This window comes from Crocodylus siamensis, chromosome 4, assembly GCF_052110815.1.
Source record: "Crocodylus siamensis isolate JL-2025a chromosome 4, ASM5211081v1, whole genome shotgun sequence".
Taxonomy (NCBI): Eukaryota; Metazoa; Chordata; order Crocodylia; family Crocodylidae; genus Crocodylus; species Crocodylus siamensis.
Genome location: NC_143398.1, coordinates 208,220,953 through 208,241,396, shown reverse-complemented (window position 1 = coordinate 208,241,396; position 20,444 = coordinate 208,220,953). Strand labels below are relative to the sequence as shown.

General features: G+C 42.7%; 1 protein-coding gene across 6 annotated transcripts in view; it reads left to right on the top strand.

Moving 5' to 3' along the window:
• Nucleotides 1–20,444, top strand: part of B3GALT1 (beta-1,3-galactosyltransferase 1) — a 390,202-nt gene that overhangs the window by 63,336 nt on the left and 306,422 nt on the right. Inside the window, exons 2-3 of one of the 6 annotated variants that reach the window (XM_090045557.1) lie at nt 3,191–3,214; nt 3,927–4,072. The exons of 4 other annotated variants lie outside the window; for them this stretch is intronic. The gene's annotated coding sequence lies outside the window, so the exon portion shown is untranslated. Of the gene's footprint in view, nt 1–3,190; nt 3,338–3,926; nt 4,073–20,444 lie in introns of all 6 variants that reach the window. One more of the 6 variants, XM_090045555.1, reaches the window with a different exon arrangement.

Sequence of the window (20,444 nt, the reverse complement as noted above, 5' to 3'; positions counted from 1 at the left end):
CTGCCTTCTACTGTGCACTGAATGCACTGCCTGAACTGAGCATGCCCTGTGCAGAGACTATGTTGAGTCTAAGTTGAGCAGGCCGTCCTTGCAAATCTGAACTAGTTTTCCTGAGCACTGCAATGATTCATTCCTGTGCCTTCTAATAAAGTTTTTTTAAAGTACAACCAGCTCTCCTGGACTCCTTTCCCCCACAGACTAGCTTCCCAGGGAATCTTGCCTTTTAGTTCCCTGAGTGAGTCAAAGTTCATTTTTCTGAAGTCCACTGTTGCTCTACTTCCTTCCTTTCCTTAGGATCCTGAACTCAAATCATTTTGTGGCTGCTGCTGCCCAAGTTGCCATCCACTTCTACATTCCCCACCAATTCTTCTCTGTTTGTAAGCAGCAAATCAGGAAGATTGTGGTCTGTACTTGGCCTCTCCAACTCTTGCACCAGGAAATTGTCTCCAACACTCTCCCAAATCTTCCTGGATTGCATGTGCACTACTGTATTGCCTTCCTAGCAGATGTCATGGTGATTCAAGTCCCCCATGAGAATCTGAGCCTGTCATTGGGAAATTTCTACTAGGTGTTTGAAGAAAGCCTCATCCACCTCATCCTCTTGGTCTCTGGTGGTCTATAGCAGACACCCACCACAACATCACTCTTGTTGCTTTACTCTCTGACCCCAACACGGAGACTTTTAACAGTCTTGAGTTTCATACTGGAGCTCTGAGCAATCATACAGATCTTTTATATAAAGAGCATCCCTCCTTCTCTTTTCCCCTGCCTGTACTTCCTGAACAGCCTCTACTCATCCATGAGAGTGCTCCAATCATGCGTGCTATCCATCTAAGTTTCTGTTATTCCAGTCACATCATAGTTTTGTGACTATGGGAAGACTTCCAATTTTTGTTTCTAGTTTCCCAGGCACCATGCATTTGTGTACAGACATCTGAGGTAACTAGCCAATTGCCCTGGTTTTTCAGGAAGAATGAGAAGGCCTCCCCTGTTGCCTTCTCTTGCTTTTGTGTCCTCCAGGTCACCTGTTTCTCCTCTTACCTCAGGGCTTTTATATTCATCTTAATTTAGAGCTCTTTTTGATTGTGATGTCGTTTGCTGGGCCAAGTATATAGTTGGGAGAAGTTTATGTGCTTTGTGCCCAAAAGCTTGTGAAACTTCTTTTCCAACTATAAAGCTGGTCCAAGAACAAACATCCCAAAACATTTCTGTCTTGTACACCTCCTGAACTATCACAGCTACAACAACACTCCAATCCTACTATTCATTCTGATTCCCAGATTTCAGTTTTTTATATTATGCTATTCCTACTACACCTAATTATCAGCTCTATTGCTAGACCTGGTACAAGCACAGGCAAGTACTTGTGGAAGGGAGCCCTATATTGGGCTACTACCACTCAAGGTTTAAGTGTACAGGATTTGTATGTTTTCTGTGTTTGAAACTAAAGCCATATTGTATAAGACAGACCATTTAAACTGGCTTTGTTCCACTATCAAAAGCTTCATTTCAATCCAGAGATAACAAGGCAAGGTTCAGTTTCTTTTACTAGACTGGACAGATGAAGTATCTTGGATTGTCTGAATGGCTGCATTTTACAGGGCCTGTCATATTTTGACTAATCATTATTTGATCTATTCTTTATTGTCAGTATTTTTAGCATACTTATTAATATCTTAGAGCACTTGGTGAGAAGGATCCTCAATTTTGTGTGAGTTTATCCACATTACAAATCAGCATAAGGACAACTCAGGTGCTTTCCAGGTGCATTTTAGTCTTGACCCAACAGAGAATAAGTTTTTCTTTAAGGTTTAAAGGATTTGGCCATAGAGCAACCAGGTAATTTTCTCCCACATTTTAAGTGGTTTCCATTTATTTTGAGATACTGGCTTCCTTAATCTGATTGTATCATAGACCAGGCAGATTTACATTTTTAAAATAAGATAGATATGCTCTATAGGATTTGCATATCATGATTTATATAAAATTGCCATAGAAACTGTACAAAGCAGATTTAATAGATCTATTTCAGGTGTATTTGAAAAAGCAGGTTTTTTTTATTAACTCTCATCTCAGAGACATACACTATTACTTTATCACTTGTTTCCTGTTACATAAAAGGTTGGGATTTTTTTTTTATTTGCCACTCAGTCTTTTGCATTTAATGATGTAACATTTTGCCTTTACATTTGTGTGTTCTATATTGCTTTTTATTCCCTGCATATTTCTAAAAAAAATCCCATTTTTGCACTTCTTTTCAAAAGAAAAGTAATTCTTTTCCTCTTGAGTTGTTCATCATACTCTTAAAATACAGCTGCAGCAGCTTCTTATAGGGTAGCATCACTAAAATACCTCAGTTTTATAGTCAGAATATCTTCTTTTTTTGTAAGTACTAGTAGGGTATCTATGTGCTAGAATTAAGAAAAAGACTTCTGAAACTAAAAACGCTTGTCAAGTTATTTTCTTTAGTTCTCTGACGTGTTCTTACAAACAAGAGAGAGAGCATCTTTCTGTTGGTCAGTGAAGAGAAAAGGAAGAAAAAGGAGAATGGCAAGGAGCAAAAGACAGCAGATGAGAAGTAAGAGGAGAGGAAAATGTAAAAAAGCATTTATTTTATTAGATAAATGTGATAGGGGATACCTGTCTCTTCTTAGACATTCTCCCCACCAAGGGATCGATCAGTCTGTGTAGCAGCAGTCTCTTGGAGTAAGTTAAAACAGTTTCTACTAATCTGTCTGACAGAGGGCGGTATGGCACTAAAAAGCCAAAAAATAGGGGGTAGATGCATCTTGCCATGCACTTCATCAGAATTCAGTCAGAATTTGCCATAGCTTGGCACAAAGTGGTAGCACTACATTGTGAGACCCATTTGGTGCCCTAACTCTAAAATTCTCTCTTAAAGTCTCAGTAAGGCGAATTTCTTTTAGAATCTTTTTGTATTACAACTTCAGAACTTTCTCCACAGACTCTTCTCTTCTCTGCTTGGACATGGACAGACCTTGAGAAATCAGTCCCATGCTACTGTTGTAGCTCCAACAACAGTTTATACCAGCTGATGATTTGGTGTAGTAATTTCATCTTTGTTTTTTCCTCTACAACTGTACCACTGTTTTTTAGATGTTTCCATGTTTATTATTTTGGAAGCAATTTGGGAGATTAGATTGATACCATATTTAATTTCTGTTCACAGGTCCACTGCTAAGTAAAGAGCAAGGTGACTCAGTTAAAGGTCAAGAAAGAGGAGAAAAAATGTGGAGCCTTAACAGTATTCACAGTGAAATTAGCAGAAGAATTGGCTAGTCATCCAAGATACTAATGTGAAAAGCATGGGAAATAAGTAAGAAGAATTGGAAGTACTCATTCAATCAGAGAAGTATGATCTGACTGAGACTGTGGGATAGTTCATGCAACTGGAGTAGTTTTATGGATTGGTATAATTTATTCGAGAAGACCTGCTGGGGGGAAAAGGAGGTATTGTTTTTTACACGAGAGATGTATACTTGGTCTGAAGTGCAGTACAAAACAGAGGAAATACAATTTATGAGAGAAGCTTGGAAAAACAGGGATTATTTAATCCAAGAAGAGCAGAGCAGAGCAGATTGAGGGGGTATTTGATTACAGTCTTCAAATACCTGAAGGGTGGTTATAAAAAGTATATTTATAGACTATTCTTTGTGGCCACTGACAAGAGGATAGGACAAAAAATGATTCAGTTTAAATTGAATCAAAGGAAATTTAGGTTGAATATTAGAAAGGTGATCCAGCATTGGAACAGTTTACGTAGAAAGTTGTGGAATCTCCATCTCCCCAGAGCAGGTTAGACGAACACTTGATGAAAACAGTTGAAACAGGGATGATCTTGTCTTGAGTGGAGGACTGGCCTGCATGACCTGTTGACCTGTTCTATAATTCTTTTGCCATCTTAGATCTCATGACCTCTTCAAAAACATTCTTCAGTTGCAAACTGAGCACAAACTGACATAGAAGTAACCAAGACAGTGTGTGTGTCCAGGCCTGGAACAAACTCCCCGTATAGGTGATGCAAACATCTACTCTGGACTCCTTCAAAAAGGTGGATATATTTCTTGCTGGGGTCATTTGATCCCAGCTGACTTCCCACTTAAGGCCAGGTGGGGAGGGTGGCTGGACCTGATGATCTCTTGTGGTCCCTTCCAGCCCCTAATATCTATGAAATCTAATAAAAATGAAGTAAACCTAACATCTCACAATAAGATATTAAAATAGATACTTTTCAGTATAACTGTGCTTTGAAGGGGAAAAAAATCCCCTCTCATGTTTTTAAATACATACAGAACATGTAGATTTTCCATGAAACCTAAGTATTGGAAGGGTTAAGTTTTTTATGTAAGAATCTGCAACATTTGCAAAGTTCCAGATGGCTTTTCATAGATATACTGTAGAATAAACATATTTATGTGCCAAATAGCTGTGAAGTGAAACTGCTGCAAATAATTGTAGAAATACTGTTTTCCCCAGGAGTAGCAAATTAGCATGCTTTCAGGATCAGATTTAGATTTTTTTGTTATGAAGAAGGTAAACTGCTTTTTAGAAGTGAACTATGGGTTTACCCCTATTTGCATAAATATATTTACTTTTGCCTGTGCACCCCAAAGAACTCATAACTCATTCATAGTCGAAGAGAAAATGAGTTAAAGTTAAATGAGTTTCCATCTTCCTTTGTTTTTTAAGATAGAAGAAAGGAATTTTTTTAAATTTAACTCAACTCAAATTTGACATTTTAAAAATGTGTTGGTCCCCTACTGTTATTTAAGAATGCACGTGTCAAGACTTTTAAGGGAAAAATGCTTGTAAAGTTTCATTAACTTTATTCCTTATGTATGCTAACATTAGCGCACACAAACTATTTTAAAAGAACAATAAGGTCAAGTTCTTCCAGTGGATTGGCCACAGTCAATCTGGAGAGAAATTGTAAATATTTACTAATTAGAGGTCTAATGCTGGTGAAAGTATAGAGTTACTAAAAAAGATTGTGTATACCTGTGGCTGAGAATAATATACTACATATAGTCTTTGCTTTATTTTAAAAAAATAGCTCTTTTTGTCAGTGGCATGTGTTTGTGTTTTCCAAAATTAAAATAAGTTCACAATATTGAAGATTGATTAACTCATTTATCATTTAAAAACCCCATTTATGATATTGAGCTCATTTGAAGTGAACAAACTTGGTATTTGAGAGGGATAAATTTTTCCTCTGCCAGGACTAGAAGTATATGTCAAAGAGCCAATCAATTCTGTCAGGGACCAGGATGGTGGTTAAGAAATGGAAAACATCTCTGCTGGCAGGTTCACTATTCATTTCTGACACCTGGCTGGTACAATATTGAGCACTTAAATTTATTGAAGGTGCTAGCCTGAAAATAAAAGCAATACATTCTCATATGCTGAATTTCCTTAGGCCTTTTTTTACAGCCTTTTTGGACAAGATTTTTATTTATTTATTTTTATAGGATGGTGTATTTCTTAATGTTTCAGACTATGTATTATAAGTAGCTGGTAATATCAAATGAGTCCACTATTCATTCATTTTAAATACACATAGAAATAATGGGCATGGTCTGCCTAAATGCATTTGTTATCTGTTATGAGATGAAGTTTATATTCTTTGTTTTTATGGTTTTGAGTATGATTAAGGGATTCTTTTAAAGCCTATACAGGCATACATATGGCCTCAGTCTCTTTTTGCCTCTTAGACTGATACACTACTTCACCTCAGCATAAATACTTTGCTGCACAGTTGGGAGCATTTCAGGTTCCTCACACTATCCCAAACCAAGCAAAATTCATTATGTAGCTTCCATACTGTCTGCAGTAAAAGCAGCTCTTTCACTTAAGTTGTTTTTCACAGTGAAGAAGCAAGTCTGTTTTTGCCAGGTTGTCTCCTACCACAAAACTGCTATACTTAACAGTTTTCCTGTACTAGAAACACGTAGAACATTAAAGTTAAGGATTCAAAATGATCAAAACCAACCCAATGGATTAGTTTTTGTCTCTTTGTCTAAACTCCTCTGCCCTGCTTCACCACTCCCCAACCTCCTCCACGTACGCAGAGTTCTTGGTTGTTAGTTTACCTTTTCTTTAGGTGAATGTTTAAGGCCCCTGGGAGATGTTACATAGAAGATTCAATTATGTGTTAATGACATCTTTAGTAGTAACCCAGCCACACTTTAAGGGAATTAATGGCACCACAAAAAGGCAAACTAACCACAAAGATATAACACGAAATATTATTTTTGTGACTGGTTTTCATTGTGCCTTAGATTTGAATGTGTACCAGTGTCAGCTGATTGTTGCCTGGCTGTGAGACTACATTGGGGATCCCCTTGCACTGACAAGTAGAGTCTGATTGGGATCTGAGTCCAAAACCGTGCGTCTTGCCACACATGTGTGACATGGCAGGAAGCACGATTGTTCAGATCAGGGATAAGATCCCATTGCACCTTTAAATGAATGTCTGTCAGCAGCCTAACTTGATTGTTTTTGAAGCTAAGGAAGAATAGGACATTACCTTGTTTTTACCTCAACAAAAAGAAAAGCACAACTAAAATCAAGGCTAGGGACAGACATTACATATAAACCAGTTTAAGTGATCAGAAACTGGTTTAAACCTGTAACAGAACACATGTTCAGTACACACAAACCAGTTTGAGAATGGCTGAAACCGGTTTGAGATAAACCTGGTTGAACATAGTATCAGACTTAACTGATTTAGCTCAAACTGGTTTATGCCCCAGAGCCCTTGCTGGTTTAAAATAAAGCATGCTTTCTAGGCTGGGCAGGGTTCTCCACATCAGGGCTCGCCCCACCCCTCTGCTCCCTGGCTTAAGCTCCAGAGACTGTGGGCTGCTTTCCCCCTCCCCCTTACCACTCCCTGCTAAGCAGAAATTCCTCTGCTCTCCTTGCCTTGCTGAGGAGGTGTCTGTGTATTAGCTAATAGACCACAGGCTGGCTATGTGCCCGAATCAGCAGGTAGAATCAACAAGTAGCTAGTAATGTCCCTCTGTTGTTTTCTTAATTGGGTGATAAACACCATTATCAACTCCCTGCTGGGCTAATCAGAGCTCCTAGAGCCTGGCCATGCCCCCCCGCCCCTCGGCTCCATGTTGTGGAAGGAAGGGAGGGCTGCTCTAGCGCTCCCTGGCTTCTAGCCTGAGCTGTTGTAGACAAGTGCCTGCATTTCTGGGATGTCTGTCCAGTTACAAAACTGATTTAGCCTAGCTATGTTAGACTAACCTGCAAAGACTGAATCAAATCAGGCTCAGGCTTTTTGAATGTCTATCCCTAGCCCAAAATCCAATAAATACTATGCTCTTGAAATCCAAGAATGCTAAATGACATGTTCAAAATTTGTTTTCTGCAATTAGGCATTTAAATAAAAGTATTGATCACTTATATCTTTATGTGACCCTCATGACATCAAGGATGCTCAGTGCCTCTGAAAATTAGGCCCACCTCAGCAAAAGCTTTTATTTATTAAAGCACATATTTAAAGTCTTTATCACAGGCTTCGGAGTTCAGCACAGTTTTCAAAAATCAGCTTTGCGAGCGACTTAAAAGCATGAGTCATTGACTTGTAAGTCTGAATATTTTAACCAGTAGTTATCAAAGTGGCTTAAATAAATTTTAAAGTTTCCAGCTCTGGTAACATGGAGCCAAAATTCACCTGAAGTATCTGATGAGGCAACGTATTTAAGGCTTTGTAAAGCTTTGCAATTACATTCCTATATTTAACTATCAAAATGCATGAAGCACTTCTCTTTACTGCAATAGTTTAATATTAGAAACTTCTCCCATATTTTGAGGTGTATTATGCTAGTTTAGTTCTTTAAGATGCTGCCTATATTTTGATGTACTGGCTGATATCCCAAAACAGAGTTCAGATTCTTGGCTTACAATGCTCAAGTGAAAAGGAAGGCTCTAGCAGGGCTCCATTTCTGCTTCACCTTGGGTCATAGAGCACGTGCTTACTCCAACTCCAGCTGAGTACAGTAACAGGTGATGCTGCAGTGGCAGCTCTGGCTGGGCCCTGGAGCCTAGTTCAGAGCTGCCACTGCTACTGTTGTTACTAGGCCAGAATGGGGCTGGAGCAACCCAGATAGAGCAGAGCCAGAGCTTGGATGAAGCTGAAGGGTAAGTGGCAGGGAGAAGAGGCTGTTAGGGAGAACAGATGGAGAGGACGGAAGCAGCGGGGAGTCAGGCACTGGAGGGAGGGCAGGTGCTGGGAGGTGCAGACATGGAACGGGCAGGTGCTGAAGGGGTGGGTCAAGCAGCAGATGGAAAGGGGTAGGGGTCAGGCTGTTTGCTCCCCCACTGTCTTTGTCCCCCCACTACATGCCCCATTGACTGCTCCCCTTCCACTGCTGTTCATGCTACAGCTTTGAGGGGCTATAATTAAGACAACCCTCCTATAATTAGATTTTGTACATGGAAAATTATAACAAATTCATAAATTTTCCATGTATAGGATCTAACTAGTAGATGGATTGTCTTAAATTCAAAGTCATTTTGGATTCAGGCTAATATGGTAGTGTTCTATTTTGCAATCTAAGAGCCAAGATTAAGCTGGAAATGTTTCAGTGAGTAAGCTATCTACAAAAAAGTACCCTACCTCCCTCCTTGAAAACAAGTGGACTGTGAAATTACTGTGCAGAAATATACACGTTGAAAGGTTAGAATGGTAGTAATAGAAGAGTTTTACTACCCAAGCATAGAGCAAAGTACATTAAATGGAGGAAATGCAACTAAAGTTATTTTGTGTATTTGATGCAAAATGGCTTTTTAGAGCACTGCAGCAGCTGACAAGGAGGTAGTACATGCTATTAAGTATGAAGAGGTGTTAAGAATAGTGTAGAGTTTAGGGAGATTCAGGAAGCTATGGCAATGGTCAAGTAACATGAGAGAAAAAGTTAATAGGGGAAAAATTAAAAACATAAAATTGCAGAGGCACACTTTTTATATTTTACTGTTAGAGATGCTTAAATTAAGGTAAACTTAATTTAGCCATTTCAGAATATCCATTTGAATTATTTGATCTTTCAAAACACAAACATAAGATTTTTGTACTTTGTTGGACCCTGCCACACACTACATTTCAGATGCAGTTAAGATGTTATTTGTGCCATAAATAGTAACCTAGACACACATTAGAGCCATTTTATGGCATGATAATATAGCAAATGAGAGCAAACAAGATTTTCAGACTTAATGTGAAACATCTTTGTGGCTGATTTGTATCGCATCTTAAATTGAACATATGTCATGTCAGGGCTTCCCCTTGATAGATCACAAAACTGAGCTGAGCATACGGATCCAGCATGAGGCTGCCCCAAGGTCCAGGCCACAGTCATCCCCTACCCAAGTGGTGGGATCAGGCTGGGGTAGCATCATATCCTGGACCCAGTGCACCTACTAGCTCCGAGAGGAGAGTGCCATGAGCCCAGCCTTATTCTCAGGCTCACTGCACCCTGGACTTTTAAAAGCTCAAGCTGTCTACTGGCTTTTTAAATTTCTGGGGCCCTGTGGAACTGGCAGCTGGAGAAGTTGTAAGCTCTCTTCCATCACTGCAGGCACTGTTTCATGTTGTAGGGCATGGGCAACTGAAGAGCTAGGAGCTCCCACGTCTCTAGCTACTTTTGCCAAGCACCATAGGTGCACATGGGGAGCTTTAAAGAGCACCATTGAGGCTGCCAGGTCCCTGGCCAGGAATTTTAACCCCATGCCTGGCAGCTCAGGTTTGGGTGCTTGGTGTAGGGGTTCAGAGGCTCCTGACAAAGCTGCCCACCATCTGTTAGGAGCATCCGTGATAGAGCTGTCAGGTACGGTGTTTTGACAATCAGCTGATATTCATTCTGTTCTTGAACCCAGACCTAGAGCTATACTAGCGGGGCCAACAACTGGCCGATTGTCAGCTCCAGCCCCAAAACCATGCTGAGGACTCCAACTGACCTTGGTGTGGTCTGGGGCTGACAATCAGTTGACAATCAACTGCTTATCAGCCTGGCCCCAGATGGCACCAAAATCAGTTCTAGTCCATGGTGAGTTCCCAGGGGCCAGCTGTCAATCAGTTTATTAGGTGTGCTGGGCCTGCTGGCACTTCTTTAATTTGCTGGTGCAGAGGGAGCCCAGGATCATAATCCTGAGCTCCCCCTGCACTGGGAAGAAACAGTGGTGTGCTTGGGATCTGATGAGGGTGACCATATAGGACTATGATAAATCTGGGACACTGTCCCCCTGTTACCCCCCACCCCTGCTCTCCCACGTCAGTGGCACTGCAGCAGGCAGAGGTGGAAGCAGAGAGGCATGGTGCACCAGGCAGGTGGGCAGCAGTGGTGCCTGCCTGCCTGCCTGCCTGGTGCACCATGCTGCTCTGCTTCTCTGCCAAACTACTCCCCATGCCCCAGCAATTCCTCCCCAGCTCAGTGCATTCACCATCTCTGTTGGCATGGAGCCATCTGGCACCTCTTGGCTCCCAGCTCCAGCATTTAGAAGGCATGGATTGGCACGCAGTGGGTGCTGGGCTTCGCGCAGCTCCATGTGCACCACATCCCTGTGGCCAGCATGGCCAGGTACATGGCTCTATCATCCTCCATACCCATCCTGTGCAGGCAGCGCATACAGGCAGAGGTGGAGGCACCAGGCAAGTGGGCAGCAGCAGTGGAGCAGCAGGTGACCTCTTGCTACTACTGCAGCTGCCAACTGGCCAACAGCTCATCTGGGGCTGCAGTCCCAGAGTGAAGCCTAGAACTTCCCACACCAAATATGGGTTCCTGCTGGCAGCTGGGTGGGCAGAAGGGACCTGTGCTGCACTCAGGGTAGGAGTCTGATCCACCCCACCCCCAGGAGGCCACACACGTGTTTGCATGTGCGTGTTCATGTGTAGCCCATGCTGAAAGCAGTGCTCTCTGCCCTAGCTGATTCCCACCAATCCAGGATTTTTTCTTCAATTTTCACCAACTGGCCAGGACAGCCTAGAAAATTCAAGATAGTCCTAATATGTCTATCCTAGATCTGAACTCTGATCCCAAAAATCACACCTACTGCCATGCCTGTTTTTGGGAGCAGATCCCATCACAACATTAAATGAACATGTACCAGGGGCCACTATATTAAAAAAAGAAATCATGTTTAATAGCTAGATTAAATTAGTAGTAATAAAAAGATGGGTAATTGGCCTAGATTAATGATTGCTGAAAACTGTTACAGAGGCCCTAATCTCTCAGCTACCATTGTAACAGTTTTTGGTATATATGATGTGGACAGAGAGGGATAGTGGGAAGCAAAAGAAGTGCAAATTGGCTGATTTAGCGACAAAATTCTAAATGGCTAATTATTTCTCTGAAATCAACTTTAACCGGAATTCTTCTTTCTTATGGTGACTTCAAATTGTTTTGCCTTCTTTTCCATCCATAGTGTTATTATGAATCACTGTGTTCAGGTAAAGTCTGAATGTTTGTTCAGAGATGGGCTGGGGAAGAAGGCAAAACGTTTGTGAACAATAGTACTTTGGTAGCCTGTCAGTTTCATTGCACTATATTTATAAAATCTTTAAGATAATTTATAATAATGATCTCCAATTGCTATTCTACCTGAGCACTATGGAATAAAGAGGCTTATGAAATCTATAGCATGGTTATGCTAGTCAGTGTTTGACAGAGCTGTATAGGGCAGCTTGTCAGATATTTCAAGCCAGTTTTACTTGATTTTTAGCTGCATAAATAATACATGCACTTTCAAATCTCAGAAAATAAAAAATGGCCAGAAACCTCAATTGTTCTATAAAAATTGTCTCATCAATGAACTTTATAGATGTATTATGACCCTTTCTACTGTGATTAACTTCAACTCAGGCCACTACATAGCAAAACAGAGTATCACCTGTAAACTGTTAAGCTGGTGCTTATTTTTATAATTTATTCTTTATTTTCAGAGTAATTACATGTTATTACAGGTTGCCTCTGAAACATTTTAAATCTGTGGAATGTTATGACATCATAAAGTTAGAATGGGTTCAGACCTGCACATTTGTGACCTGCCACGAGAGGGCCTGGAAAGCAGATGAATGACAGCAGCCAGACTCTATCCCTGCGCTAGGGTGGGAGAGGAGTGGGGAGGGTGGCATGTAGCTTGGAGGTGAAGAAACCACTATGTGACTTTCTTCACTCTTCAGACAGTTGGAACCAGCTGGAGCCATAGGTGGGAGATAAAAAGTCTTGGAAAAGAACTGTTTAAAGTGAACAGGCAAGAGGGAGAAGTAAAGAGAAAGGAGTGGGGGGAAAAAAACAAAACCAAAATCTTGCATGTTTTTCACTGAATTGGAATTGGAGCAAGAAGGGAGTTGGGTTAGCACTCATATCAGGGCAGAGGAGAGACCCAGAGGACTTGCTGCATGCCACACTGGAGTACAAATTGGGTTGCTACTCATACCAGGAGAGAGCTGAGACCAAGCAGGCTCAATGCATGCATCTCACATCAAGGCAGAGTTAAGACACAGCAGGCTCATTGCATGGTTTGGGTAAAGAGGGGTTCTGATAGAGCCATTTCAAATGGATAGTGGTTTAGGTTAAATCGGGGTGGGCAAAATACAGTCCATGAGCTGCATCTAGCCCACCAGGTGATTTCATCTAGTCTGTGGGTGGGTGCCTACCAATTCACTGTATCCAGCCCAGCCCCAGGTTGCCCCTGCTGTGCTTTTATAGAACCAACCCCTGCTCACTCCAGTAGGGCCAGTGTGCACTGCATCCCCACCCTCACCCATGGGACGCTCTGACTCCAGCCCCATAGCTAGGGAAGTGGTGGTGGAAGGCAAGGAGAGGGCAGGCACCAGGTAAGGGAAGCAGGAGCATGTGGGGGCAGGGAAAGGGTGACCGTGGCAATGGGCAGATGAAGGGGGGGCAGCAAGTGGAAACGTGGGGCCCAAGCCACACACCCCACACACCCACACGTAGGCCCCCCCACAAACCTCATAACCCTCCATGCTCCTCCCCCCAACAATATACGTGAACAAATAAAATAAATACTGGCTAAATTCAAAGAAGATGAGGCATTAGATCAGAAAAGTGTGTGTGTCTGTGATAAATGCTAAATCTGAGAGGAACTTTTTTTTTTAAAGAGTAGACTGGAAGGATAAGTAAGCATAGTAGAATGAAAATTATCCTCTCACCAAGTCTTTAAAATATCAGGAAAAGAAATGAAGAGATGCAACAGCTAAAATTGGTGAATAAAAGACACATTAGATAACTTGTAAAAGTGTATGGGCCAAATGCCATTGAAGTCAGTAACCTTAAGAAAGAACTCCATTTCTCTGTGAAATTTTGGATAGTTAATTTAGCAGTTCCACAAATAAATGTTTTAGTCTTTAGATCTTAGTCAAAGTTCATGATTACTTTTTTTACAGTACGCAATTTTTACCTGGAATACCATCTTCAGGGTTGAGGAGTATTCCAAGGAAACACTTAGGTACAGTAGCCATTCTTAACCGAGGAAACAGGAGAGATCAACAGTTTTCAAGAGCTATAATCAAAGATCAGTCTCTTCTATTTGCAGTGTCACTTTGAAAGAAAGCATTGTCATCTCTGTTTTGTATCTGAACTCAAGAGGAGATAATTCACCAGGAAAAGGCAGATCTTTTTTTTTTTTTTTTTTTTGGAAGGGGATGCAAATTGTGTTCTATATTACATAGGAGATCTCTGAACTACAAAGAAGATTTGCTGAGCTTCAGAACAATTCAACCTGGGGACCAGTCACTGAACCTATCTGCACATAGCTGAATATCATAGAACCTTGTATCAAAAGAACAAGTGCCATACTGGGTCAGACAAATGGTCCATCTTGCTTAGTGTTGTCTCCAACACTGGAGGCGGGGTGGATGCTATAAGAGGAGGGCACTGAACCCGATAACTCTAGAGTGATCGATTTCCTATTTAGTATCCTCCCTGGCATCCACAAGTCTTGGTTTAGAAATGCCGTAGAAAACATCTCCAAACAATAGCCATTAATAGATTTATCATTTATTAATTTATTCAGCCCTGTTTGGAACCTGTCTATGCTGTCTGTTTCCACCAACTCCTGTGGGACCAAATTCCATAAGTTAACTATGCTTTACATAAAAAACTACTTTCTCTTTTTAGTTTCAAACTTGTTACCTACTAATTTTACCAGGTGCCGCCTAGTTCTTGTATTCTGAGACTTGGTGAATGAACAGTTTTTTGTTCATTTGGTTCATATTCTTCATGACTGTACAGGCCTCTATCATATCATCCCCTCCCTCCCACCAGTCTTCTCCTTTCCAAACTAAAGAGTCCTAGACTTCTTTTGTCAGCAGGAATCTCTCAATTTGAGAATGATCTCTACCATGATGGGTTTTGAGGTAAAACCAGTCCTTGTGCCATAGATCTGCCTACAGAAGTTGCAGGTCTTTCTGCAGGCTGAGTAGGCCATGAGCTGGAATTTCCCCCCTTCCTTCTTCTGCTCTCTTCTGTGTTCTGAGGACAAGACACTTCACTTCAAAGCATGCTGCTGCTTGTTTGAGGTTGTAGGACCACTAGAATTGGTTAACAGCCAGCATCTCCCAACTCTTGATGTCAGTAAGTTTTCTTGAGGTATGCCTCCAGTGTGTCCTTGTGGCATTTTCACTGGCTGCTTTGATAGCTCAGGCTGTAACGAAGCTGGGAGTAGAGCACTTTTTGGGGGAGTTGAGAGTTTGACACCTGTACACAATGTCCAGTCCAGTGGTGTTTGAGGATCACCAACTCAATGCTGGTAACACTGGCTTCAGCAAGGATTTACTAATTTATAGATTTTAATCTTGTTTTACATTAAAATACAAATCAGTCAACTGCGTACAGTTCTCAAGTTACTTTTGAATCTCAATAGCTATTTAAGAATTACAAGAGCAGCATTGCAAATTATTCCTTTTTCAGATTTTTATATTCGAAGTTGTGAGTATTCTTCCAGCCTTTGCCCATACCAATATTGTGATTTCTTCACAACTTTATTGCCAGGTTACTATATGGCTCTCTCAGTCTTTTAGCTGAGTAGGTAGGCTATCAGTTTTACATTGTGAAACATGTACCTGTTACAGCCCAATGCCCCCTATCCAATGCAGAGATGTTACGTAGCAATTGATCAGAAGTGAAGAGTGCCACCTACTGAATCATAGAATCACAGAAGTAGGGTCGGAAGGGACCTTGTAGATCTTCAGGTTTGACACACCCCCCACCCCACCTGAGCAGGAGAAAATGCCCAGCATTATTTTCTGAAACATTCTGTCCTTTCCCATTCATTTTACCTTCAGTCATAGGAAAGAAGTCAGATCAGTTGGTAAGAGGTCACATAACATCTGAACATGTTGTACATTGGTAGGGATGCTCAGCATGGATTCATAAAAGTTACATCATACATGACTAATTTGTTTAAATTTTGAGTGCATCAGCAGACTATGGTACAACAATTAATTGGGCATTTGGGGACCAGATGTTGGGTTATAAATTGATTACTATTTCTCCATTGTATAAAATAAGGAAGTATTTGGACATGTTATTTGAAGTCACTTTTCCTGATAAGTGTTGGTAGGCTCATATAAGGTTTTTAGTAAAGGAATGAAAAATCAAAAAGAATGAAAAATCGGTCACAAAAGAACACGGAAACCCATCTATTATTTTATAACTTAAACTAACAGATATGTATCGTAGACCAATATCAGACCAAGGGAAATGAATCTTAGCAGTATCTTTGCAGTTCATAACCCCCTTTTCAGATATAATACTTAATGAATCCATTTAGTTATGGCTCAGCAGCTCTTTATCCCTTTCCATTTGTGTAGGGACAAGAATCAAGGCCCACAATGCAGCAGAACTTTAGTTTATCTGCTTATCTCCTCACACCTTGAGGCACACTTCAAAGGATCTGTTGGTACCCCTGGATGCCCTGGTACAGTGGTTCAGAATCACAGGACTAGATGAAACTCCTGTAAGGTGGATACGTAACTGGTTGGAACATTGTACTCAATAAGAAGTCATCAATGGCTCAATATCTAATTGGCAGAAGATGTCAAGTTGGATTCCCCGGGGGTCTGTCCCGGATCTGGTATTATTTAACATCTTCATTAATGCTGTGGATGATAAGCTTGAGTGCACACTGAGTACACATGCAAAGACATCAAGTTGGGTGGAGTAAGCAGACACTCTGGATGGTAGGGCCAGGATTCAAAATGACTTGAACAGACTGGAAAGATAGCCCACAATCAACCAGATGAAACTCAGCAAGGACAAGTGCAAAGTCCTGCTCTTGGGATCTATTAATTGCATCCACAACTACAGACTGGGGAATGAATGACTGGCTAAGCTGCAGTCTTGCAGAGAATGACCTAGGAGGTAGAGGGGCTTATAAATTGAATACGAGTCCAGTGTGCCCTTGTGTGTCCTCAAAAGAAGCCAACAGCATACTGTGTTATATAAACAGGAGTGTCTCTGGCAATCAAGGGATATTATACTTCCACTCTATTTGACACTAGTGAGACTTCACCTGGAATACTGGGCCCCAAACCTCATGAAGGATATGGACAGATTGGAAAGACTCTAGCAGAGAGCAACAAAAATTATTAGAGGCATAGAAAGCATGATTTATGAGGAAAGGCTGAAAGAGCTAGGGTTATGTGGTCTTATTTGGTGTTATTTTGAGAAGGGAAGATTATGGGGGGATTTGATAACAGTCTTCAAATACCTGAACGGTAATTATAGAGAAGATAGAGATGGGCTTTTCTCTGTGACTGTAGTGGACAGAATTGGGAAAATGGATTGACACTTCAGCAGAGGAAATTTCAGGCTACCTAAAGAAGTTGTAAAATCCCTGCCCCTGGACATTTTCAAGGGTAGGTTGGACAGATAGGGTAGGCTGGAATGGTTTACTTGGGTTGACAGGCCCAGCCTTAAGCAACAGGCTCGATGACATGAATTTATGAGGTTCTCCTAGCCCTACTTTCCTATGCTCCTAGCCAAGGGGTGGGCAAAATACCTTCAGCCTGTGGGCTGAATCTAGCCCACCAAGTGATTTTGTATCATCTATGGTCGGTCCCTCAGCCCTACCCAGCCCAGGCACAGGGAGCAGCTGGGGCTGTCACACATGCAGCTAGTCCCCCACTCCCAGGCACAGAGGTGCTACCTGGCACAGCCTGCCCTATCCCCAACTGGCTTTCAAGTATGCTGGGAACTGTAGTCTGTGGGGCTGGGTGGCAGGACAGGAGTGGCATAGCATCAGGAGTCAGCATCCCAGCAGACCCTGCTGCCACCATCTGGGAGTAAATGTGTGCCCTGTTGCTGCTGGTCTCCAGCCCCACTGCCTGGGCACCCCAGGCCTGTCTGCCCTGCATCCCCAACTGGGGGTGTTGGATGAAACAGACAGGAGGAAGAGTGAGCTCTATGGAGATAGTTCAGGACCCTTGCAGGCAGGGTAGGCTTAGAGGACAGGATAGGGCTATGCGTGGGTGGAGCACGGTGTCTCGGAGTAGGGCAGGCGGGTCAGGGCTGAGGCCAGGACCAGGGCTGGGATCACACGGTGGTGACAGTGCAGAACCAGGGCTCAGGGCAGAGTTGTGATCCACTCCCCACACATCCCTGCGATGAGTGCTAGTTTCCTGCCTTGCAGTTCCCTATGGAACTGGTGCCTGTTGCAGGTGCATGCAGGGAGCAGATTGCACCTCTGCCCAGGTCCCAGCCTTGTGCTGTCACTGCCCCACAATCCCAGCCTTGCCCTTCTATCCCACTTGTGGATGCTGCTCCCTATTCCCCATGACCCCATCCCATCCTCCCAGCTGAACTTGTCCTGCCTGTGGGGGTCCCAGGCTTATCTCCATAGAGACTCTGTCCACTTGTTTTGTTCAGCATCCCCAGTAGTGTGTGTGGGGCAGACAGACCCATGGCCAGATAAAATAACTTGGCGTCTTGCTCCCCTTTTTCCTACCCCCTGTCCTCAAGACCTCATCAAAATTCCTTAAGTGGCCTTCCAGCCAAAAGAATTTCCCACCCCTGTCACTTTACCAGCTGCAACATCATATTGATAACTCATATCCATCCTGTGGTCAATCATGACCCCCCAACTCCTTTTCGGCCATGGTGCTAGCAAGTGTAGCAGTGCTGAGACTATAAGCGTGCTATGGGTTTTTTTCCCAAGGTGGAGTATCTTGCATTTTTTGGTGTTGAATGTCATCAGGTTTTCATCTGCCCATTTTCTAAGCTTGTCGAGGTTGGCGTGAATCACCAGCCTATCAGGTGTGCACGCTTTACCCCAAAGTTGGGCGTCATCGGTGAACTTGGGCAGTCCGCTTCTGACACCAATGTCTACATCATTAATAAAGATGTTAAAAAGTATAGGTCCAAGGATGGAGCCTTGGGGGACCCCACTGGTCATGGCACACCACGATGATTTACTTCTATTGATTACCATTCTCTGGGTCTGACCTCAGAGCCAATTCCCCAGCCATCAGATTGTGATGTAGCTGAGGCCACAGTTGGCAAATTTTTCCATGGGACACCAGATCAAAGGCTTTTTTAAAGTCAAGATATATGGTGTCAAGGTCTTCTCCCTTGACAGGGTGGTATGTCCCCTGGTCATAGAAGGACATGAGATTGGTGAGGCAAGACCTACCTGCAACAAACCCATGCTGGCTGTCCCTCAGCATCAAAATATTAATAATATAAAACAGAAAAGAGAAAGCTTCAGCATTTAGTAGGTCTATTTAGAGTATCTCATCATTTATATCCTCCTTTGGGGCTTAGGAATACACCCACTTCCTGCCACTGGAGTGGCCAGCCAAGGTCAACTGATTTCTTACCCCTTCCCATATAAACTCTTGACCCAGAAGGATAAGTGTCTAAGCAACAAGGTTCAGCTTTGTATCCTGGTGCACCCTTAGCTCATGCCACTACCAACTCTGATGGATTTCTTGGATACCTGACCCCATGTACCTACTGACCTCGCTGCCTGCCCGACTCTCTGAATACCCATCCTGGCTCTGGCCTGACTTCCCAAACACCTGCCCCAGCTAGCTTCCTGATTTGTGCTCCATCTGCCCCTCTGGATCCCAAACTCAGTTCCTAGGACAAATCTCCTGTCTTCTGACTTCCTGGCTTTTCCTGATCCTGAAGTTGTCATGGTCTGGTATGACAACAAGTTATTCTATAAGCATGTAAAAGGAAGACCAAAAAACCACAGGTCCCTCAGGGAATGCAGAAGGCAAGCTAGTGATGAATGATGGAGAGAAGGTGGAAATATTCAGCACCTTTTTAATGCAAGTCTTCACAAATAGGAGCAGCTATCAGAGGATGAGCAGCTGGCAGCAGAGTTAGGGAAGGAGCAGTGAAACAACAGGTGAAAGATTACTTAGAGAAGCTAGATGTTTTCAAGTCAGCAGGGCCAGATGGGAAACACAGTAGGTACTGGAGGCATTGCCTGAAGTAATTTTGGCACCACTGGCTATTTTCTTTGATGACTGGAAAAGGAAAAACTTCTTTAAGAAAGGGAAGGAGGAGGATCCAGGGAATTACAGACCAGCCAGTCTGACCTTGATACCTGGAACGACCATGGAGCAGGTCCTCAAGGAATATATTGAGGAGCACGTAGGAGAACAAGATGATCAGATATAGCCAGCATGGATTCACCAAAAGTTATACCTGACCAATCTGATTTCCTACTATGATAAGGTGACAGGCTCTTTGGGTGAGCGAGAACAGTGGAGGCAATACAGCTTGACTTCATCAAAGCTTTTGATACTGTCTCCTCACTATTCTTATTAACAAACTAAGAAAATAAAAATTAGATGAAAATACTGTAAAGTAGATACAAAACTGGTTAGATCATCATGCTCAATGAGTAGTCATCAACTGCTAGTTGGGAGGACATGTCGTATGGGCTAGGTACAGACAGTCAGAAAGCCCAAGGGTGAATTGATTCAGTCTTTGCAGATTAGTCTAAACTTCACAGATTAAATTGAAATAGAAGTGAACAGACATTTACCTTTGATTCAGAAAATTCAGCCACGTGCCTGCAGTGGCTCAGGCTAGAAGCCAGGGAGGGGGTGTGGCTCTCTGGCTGGCTGTTCACATCCTCTTCCTGTTGCCTCTGAGGTCTCTGGAATTTGCAGTCCAGAAATACAGCAACAGGACTCTGCTGAGCTGCTCATTACTTCCTCCTCCTGCTTCCAGGTGCCTCTGGGATTTTTAGTTCACAGTTGCAGCCAACAGTAAGTTTGAATGGGGGAAGAGGTGTTTGACCCCCACTCCCTAGCCCCAGAGCTCAGCTGGGGATTGCCTGGGGGGGCAGTCCCCCCCATAGACTGGGTGGCATCCCCAGCCAGGCTTGCCCCTGCCACCCCCTTTCCAGCCAGCCCTCACTGCTCCAGCTAGGAAGCAGAG